We start from the raw sequence: 6510 nt of genomic DNA, 5'->3' as shown, positions 1-6510 counted from the left end.
GACAACAGCACAGAGCAAACTCATGAGGTCTTTTGACTTACAGACAAGTACATTTTGGTATTTTTTGCTCTGTAGGCTGCTGGAACACTATTTAGCTGTGAAGGAAACAGTGCTTATATTTAAAATGCATTTTCACTTAAAGGACTATGACCCAGACTGGTGGGATTCATGAACTGAAGACACTCTCTCTTAATGGTCACAGTTTTGTAAAGTTTTACCTCATCATTAATAACATCAATCACAGAGCAGGACTCCATTTGTTGGGCATGAAAGCCAAGGGACTATACAAAGTCACAGTAGGAAAAACCACAGATCCTGGAATTGATTGAACCAATCATTGTTCACCACAGTATTGATGTGCCAGTTTTAACTGCAGGCTATTATCCACAACCCCTATTTAATCCCTAGTATCCACTTTTTTCCCACCAGGCAGAATACAAGGTACCTGCAGAGAAAACCTTCTCAGTTGCAGGCTGATAAATCCATTTTGTGGCTGGAGTGTGGTATGAAAACCTGATAGCTAGACCTACTCAGGGAGAAAACAATGTCCACTTACAAAATTCAGCATTAGTATGACGCTGGGGCTATTATCACAGGATACACCTTCTCAAATCAATAGGTTTGAAAAATACAGTTAATGGCCTCTTCATGTGTATAACTGTGGGGCTAAGAAATTATCTGCATGGTGTGAAAATACCAGGCCATGAAACTCTCCTTCTGTGAAGTGTATTTGGGAGGCAAAGAAAAGAACCAATGTTGCAGTCTCTGTGAAACAAAGGTAAAGACATACACCTCATGAAATGACTGGGCCTGGATTTTTCGTGCTGGTCTGCTTCACAATGACTCTTTGCAGCCATCAAAGCCTGTTTCAGCAGCTGGGGGTTGTGTTCTCCCTTTTGGTTCAGATCCTTCCCTTTAAGTAAAGGTAAGGACTCGATTTGTCAGCTTTCACTGCCAGAGAAGCGCAAGAGTCCTGAAGCTCAAAACTGCTACATGAATATAATCCATCTTTTGCATTGCAGGAAGAAGTGTTAGTGGAAAAAACTAAGTTTAGGACAACACCTACTCTATTTTTCTACTTTCCTCAACCACCAGACCTACTAGAGACTACGATTTACAAGCTGGTGTCCAGGAAGCAGAACATATTAACAAAATCCAAAAACTAAACATTGTGTTTCTAGTTTGAAGGAGGTTCACTGGCCAGGATTTTTATCTTTATTAAAGTGATATATGGTCATAAACTTGGGTTTTTTTTAACTATACTCCCTATACCATTTTTTTTAACCTAAAGAAGGTGATAAAGACCTAGAATGGTTTAGAGCTTATGGGAATGGGAGAGGGAAACAGACCGTAAAGCCAGCAAGTGCAGATACTGCCTGCTCCCCGTGGCCATTCTACTCAGGAAAGTAAACAGTGTTGGATAATTGTCTCTTAATCCATGGTTTTATTCACACTTCGTGCTAAGAAGCATTCTAAAAAATCTTCACTAGGAGAGGTTTGCATTCACCAGCAATTTGAAGACAAAAATCCTTTCAATATGATTTCAATTTGGCTGTTCTGACCCTGTGCAATACCGAGATTCCTTTATCTACATTGGTGTTAAAATAATGGAGCTACACTGAAGTGATAATCTGGAGATACCCCAAGCAATAGGAACAAGTAACTTTCTTCAGTATTCGGGCAACTTTAACTTCTGCTAAGTTTTTTTTTTCTTCTTCTTGTGAAGAAATTAAACAAGAAAGCATATATATGACTAAACACCTCATTCCAATCACTTGAAAACATTTTCTATTTTTGGTCAATTCTGTGCTTTTTCTGTTTGATCTTTGAGAACAAACATAAATTAAGCACTTAATAAAATTATTTTTATTAAAAAATTCCTATATAGTTGCTGAAAACAAAAATTCTAATCAATAACAAACTTATTACTTGAACCTATATACAGTTATGTTCCCACAAAGCAGCTGATATGGACAAACTTCGCTGCTATATTCATCAACATACTACCAAGGTCCTCAGTCTGAGGGGATAAACATAAGAAATAAGTGACTCACTTAGCAGAATAGAATAATTAAAGATCCTACTAAAACTTCTAGAATCTTCACCATTATCACTGTTACTTTTAGGGGAAAGCTGATTAAAATACAACAAGCAGTGATTATCATCCATATAAACATTAAAACTAGATTCAGAATCTTCTTTCTTGCCCGAGTCTAAGGTTAAATCTGCAATAAAGCTTCAGCTTTGAGTCTTCCTGGCATTCTTGTGTTTGCCAAAAAAGCCCTTGGTTGGATGAAATTATGTTCACAGCAATCTTTGTGAGGCATAGAACATTTTGTTAGTATAATGATGCACTATTAAGGGCAATGAAGGCTGCTGCTGTTTTCTGGTATGCCAACTAAACCTAGGTGATAATGGAAAGTTTCTTTAAAAAATGAACTGTCAGTTTTCTCTTTTCTCCATGCCAGCCACCTTCATCAAGGACCAGATACAGCAATTGCATTCTACTTCACCTGCCAATGATGTACATCACTGAAATATATTTTAAAGCCTACAGTAATGTCAACAGCAGAACAACTTTCTTGACAAGTGACAAGCACCTCCTCTCCATTCAAAGCAGTCTCAAGAAATGTTAGCTAATTTATGGATCCATGGCAGGGAGGAGGTAATGGAAGTTACACACAAGTGCTGCTCAGTCTGCCAGAAGTAGCTGGGAGATCCATGCGATTTCCTTAAACTGAGTGTGCTCATCCCCCTGCTGGCCACCAATAGCTCATTTTCAGAGGCCATGGAAATACCAGCCCTGTGCATCATCCATCCTGTAATGCCCACAGTAAATCACTGTAGAAAGGAAAACTTGTCAGTAACCCAAACAGTAAATATGGCAACACTGCTAACCACAAGTGAAAAAATGAGCATTTGTCTGCCTCAACTGTGTAATAGTGTTGCAGAACTGCTTGGATTTAAATATCTTCTGATGCCAATTATGTTTACAATCTTCACATAAAACAGATCTGACTGCTGAATAAATCCACGTTAGAGGTACACTTTGGCAATAAGCGTGTAGTGTTGAATAAATACTTGTTTGGAAGGTGCCAGGCATCCCTCGTGTCACACACAAACACGCAGGGTACGCAGGTAGCGATGCCACAGCCAACGCTTAATTCCTTGGCCGTAGCCGGCTGCTCCTCCCGGTGGCCTGGGCCTGCGCTCCACACACGGTGCATTATCTCCCCACGGCCGCCGATGAGCGTGAGTCAGAGAGTGGCTGACCCAGCGGCCAATGCCTTTACCGAAGGCCGGCAGGAGGCTCGGACCGGCGCGACCCGGGGCCTGTCTGCATCGCCTCCGGAGCTGAGCGCTACGAGGGCCGCTTCAGCCGACAGCGGCCCGAGGCTGGCCGGGTCACCTCCTACCACCCAGGACTGTCACCTGCTGCCGCTCGGGCCACGCCGCCCCCGCCGGCGGCAGCCGCGCTCCCGGCCAGGCAGCCCCGCCCGCTCGGCGCAGGGGCCGGGCTGTCCCCGCCGGGCCTGGGGCCACCCCCATGTCCGGCCGGCGGGGGGGCCGCGGCGGGGGGTGTTTGTCTGGGCGCTGCCGCCGCTTTCCTCCCTCCCATGCTCGGCGGCGGCGGCGTCTTCCCGCAGTGGCGCAGCGCCCACCGGCTCCTTCCTGCCCTCTCCCCGCAGCGGCACGGCCCCAGCGCCAGGAGCGCGGCCCGGGCAGGGAGCCGGGGCGCCCCGAGGCCGCCCCCCAGAGCAGGGTACAGGCGGGTGTCAGCTGCCCTTCCCCCGCCGGCGCCGGGCGAGCCCTGATAAAGCGTTCGGGAGGCGATGGTGTCAGGGCTCCAGTGGCGCAATCGGTTAGCGCGCGGTACTTATACAGCAGTACAAAGCCGAGCAATGCCGAGGTTGTGAGTTCGAGCCTCACCTGGAGCACACAGCTTTTTGGGAGGCAAAACTGGCTTTTTTGGGACTCGGCGGCGCTGCGGAAGCAAAAAGTGAAGGGAAAAATGATGCAGCCGTGGCGGCAGCGTAGGCGCCCTGGAGAGGGGCACCCGCGCCCCGGGAAGGGGCTGGCGCTGGTCCCGCGGGGCATGGCGCTGGCAGCGTGTGTGCGGTCACGGGGGTGGGCTGGGCGTGTGCAGGACACAGGAACCAGCGTGTTCATCGGAAGAGCTGCTTGGGAGTAAGAACTTGCAGGAAATAAAGGGTTGTTTCGTACCATGTTGTTTAATACGGACTGCGAGCAAACACTGACTGGTGCGATCACTACAACTGAAGGGTGACAACACCTCCTTGTTTTCCTCCTTTGGCCGTGATGGGTCTTTCTCATTACCTCAGTAATGCTTTACAGATGCGTGGGACGCAGCAGGAAGTAAAGTAATTCAAATAATTTCTGATTTCACCACTTAAGAAAGGCAGCACGGTCATGGGAAAAAGGGCAACTTCCTGTCAGAGAAAGTTGGAAGACAGTCGCTTGTGAACTCAGCTCTGTGTTAGCATCTAGTTGGCTGCTTTCACAGTGCCATTGATATCAAAAAGTTAAGTGAGACCTTCAAGATCATGCACCTGGAGCTGCCTCCATTGCCCACATCAGCCCTTTAGCATCTGTACCGCAGAGGTTAACTTCCTGAAGTGCCACTCTAAGGGTTTTAATTGCCACTTGTTCTCTATTCTAGTTACCTTCACTGATTTCAGTGCTGGAGCAGTGGTGCCTGAAGTGTGCACCCTATCAGTATAAGGAAGTCTAAATCAACAAGAGAGATCTGTAATGTATTAAAGGGTGAATAAAATCCATCTTCTGCTTGCAGTGAGTTTCACATTTTCTCCTTCATGCAGCAGATTCATGTCTCAGTGCTCAGGAGTACAGGGAGTATGAGAGGACTGTTTGCAGAGGTACTGGAAATGGTAGAAAATTAAAATGCTCCTTTTGTGTAACTGGAGAAACCCCCCCCCCAAAACCCTTAGCAGAAGGTGGTGGACTCCATTCACTGGACAGAGATGTCTTAAGAAACTGAGTGGGGACAGTGCTGCTTCCTTTCCACTTTCCCCTGTGGGTCTCCAGGAACAGGCAGCAGCTCCTGTGTTCTCTTGCAAAGGAGGAACTGCTAGTTTTTGGGGTCTTGCTCTGGTGTGCTGGGCAGGTGATTGTGCAATTTCTGCCATGTTCAAGCTCCATGAAGCAGATGTTGGTTGTTGCCTCCAGAGATGTTTTGCGATGTGCCTGTGCATTGCCAGAGAGTAGCCAGGACATGCAGTGGGAGCACATGGTACTATGGCCTGCTCTACAAGATCCCTTTGGTTCTTACCTAGGCTTTTACTCTCCCTGCAAGATGATTTTTGTCTTGACTCTGGGGGAAAAAAAGTAAAAAGAAACAAAAATTCCTCTGTGAGACCACACTTGTTTGCATTCCTGCCCGTCCTGATGGACTCCTAGGCCTGACACCTGAGGGAAACGTTCCAAGGTGGGCATTTCACACTGAAAATCATGCTAAATCAGGGCAATTTATGGGTATTTACTAGACATCCCTGTAAAATGAGAATGTTATTTGTCTAATAGTGTTTACAATAGAAAGTGAACCGCTGCTAAAGCAGTAGGGCTGTGAAGTAAGATGAGATAAGCCCTGTCAGAGTGGTGCAGCTGGCGGTGGGTGCCTGGGCAGGGGCATGCTGGCATCTCCTACTGCCCCAGTGCATGGCAATGCTGCTGTGGGGGCTGGCACCAGGGAGGTCCTGCAGATTCTGGGGAGAAAGGATGCCATGCTGAGTTGAGGTCAGTGACTGCCTCATTTCCTTCCCCCAGAGCTGCTGTGGGGAGGAGGAGGTGAGCCTGGGTGCCTCTGGGAGAGCAGCTGTACCCAGGGCAGGATTTCTCCAGGGCATGTGGGAAGTCCTTGTGCAGTGCTGAGCTGGGCAGCCATGGTGCCACTGGTGTGGTCTCAACAGCTCTGAAGGGGTGAAGTGTGGAGTGACCTGGCCTGTTAGTTGCATTTGCAAATTTTTCCTGAGAACTAAGTGTCTTACAGGCTTATGAAAAGAAAGTATATGTTTTATTATGCTAAGTTGATTTTTATTGGGCTTTTTGTTCCTGAATTGTTGGCTATTGCTTTAATGCTAGTTAACACTGGCTTATGTATACAAATATATATGTATATCAATACATGTATGCATAAAAATACCTTTGAACCATTATAGGAGAGCTTCCCATTGCCTGTATTTTAGTCCTATCTTACTTTCTAAGTCTTTAATGAAGGCACATGATATATTTGGAAAACACCTGTGTGTGAGGGATGCAAAGTGTCAACCACACTAATGTGATCTACTGGGAAGTAATCCCTTCCTCCTCCCTCCTCTTCCTGAAATAGTAAGGTGATTCACCTGTGCCTTGTTTTAGCCAACTGCTGGAACTTGTTCTCCCTCTGAGCCACTTCTCAGTGCTTATCACTGTCTTTATAGGTGGTAGCTGGGGTAGGCCTAGCTTTAGTTTGGGGTCTACTATCAGTTGGCA

The 6510-nt window shown here is 46.6% G+C and overlaps 1 non-coding gene across 1 annotated transcript; it reads left to right on the top strand.

Moving 5' to 3' along the window:
• The first annotated feature begins 3844 nt into the window (after positions 1 to 3844).
• TRNAI-UAU (transfer RNA isoleucine (anticodon UAU)) lies at positions 3845 to 3938 on the top strand. Its single transcript has 2 exons — positions 3845 to 3882; positions 3903 to 3938. It is a non-coding gene; the product is annotated as a tRNA-Ile (tRNA).
• Positions 3939 to 6510: the final 2572 nt, after the last annotated feature.

This window comes from Pithys albifrons, chromosome 2 (assembly GCF_047495875.1).
Source record: "Pithys albifrons albifrons isolate INPA30051 chromosome 2, PitAlb_v1, whole genome shotgun sequence".
NCBI lineage: Eukaryota > Metazoa > Chordata > Aves > Passeriformes > Thamnophilidae > Pithys > Pithys albifrons.
Note: the sequence above shows the minus strand (reverse complement) of the source record. Positions and strands in the feature narration are given on the sequence as shown.